At 36.4% G+C, this 925-nt stretch overlaps 1 protein-coding gene across 1 annotated transcript in view; it reads left to right on the top strand.

Moving 5' to 3' along the window:
• Nucleotides 1-925, top strand: part of LOC106873179 (CD151 antigen) — a 52860-nt gene that overhangs the window by 43045 nt on the left and 8890 nt on the right. The gene's annotated exons all lie outside the window — the stretch shown is intronic.

Raw genomic sequence — 925 nt, 5'->3', positions numbered from 1 at the left:
ATATTTATTTATATAAGGGCATTACTATACAATAAAACGTAAGGAAATGCAACTTTCAAAGGTAGCTCCTTAAAAACAGACTGAATTATAGATCATGATTTCGTAGTTATTGTAATATTATACAACCTCTACTCATCAGTATAATATGGTCAAGATAAATATAGGTAAACAGCATAGGTAAATAGCGATGAACAGTCTTCTATGTACTATATTGGATACGCAGTGTTCGTTTGGTATGTGGATTTTCCAGAGACTGCTTGTGCACAATGCCAGAGGCAGAGAAGAAGGTGGGATGAGGGTGAAAACCAAATAGTAGTTGAATGCTGAATAAGGAGTGAACTCAGCAGATAGCTGAAAAGAACAAATAGCATGTTACCATAGGCTACAGGTAGCCTGCTATGCATGCAAGGCTCCAGGAGCTCCAACAAAAACTGTGATAAAGAGAAAAAACAACAACAACAACAACAACAACAACAACAACAACAACAATAATAATAATAATAATAATAATAATAAGGAGGAGGAGAGGAGCAAAAGTGGCAGGCGGTCAAGGTAGAAGATATAAGATCTGCTCTCAGGAGGTCATGCAAATGGAAGTCTCCAGGAAAGGATAAAATTCCTAACTTCTGGTTGAATGCCTTCCCAGAGAACCATGAACTGCTAACAAAACTTTACAACGATGTTTTGCAAAATCCTAGTATGATGCCCTCTTGGCTAGTTAATGGTTTAACATTCCTGCTTCCAAAAAATGAGGAAACAAACGAACCAAAAAATTATCGACCCATAACCTGCTTAACAACAATGTATAAGATGCTAACATCTGTCCTAACTGAGTACACCTATAGTTTTTTTAATAGAAAGTAGCATATTCCCTAATGAGCAAAAGGGATGTAAACGTGGATCTTATGGTTGTAAAGATCAGCTA

The sequence above is a fragment of the Octopus bimaculoides genome, chromosome 7 (assembly GCF_001194135.2).
Source record: "Octopus bimaculoides isolate UCB-OBI-ISO-001 chromosome 7, ASM119413v2, whole genome shotgun sequence".
NCBI classification, from domain to species: Eukaryota; Metazoa; Mollusca; class Cephalopoda; order Octopoda; family Octopodidae; genus Octopus; species Octopus bimaculoides.
Note: the sequence above shows the minus strand (reverse complement) of the source record. Positions and strands in the feature narration are given on the sequence as shown.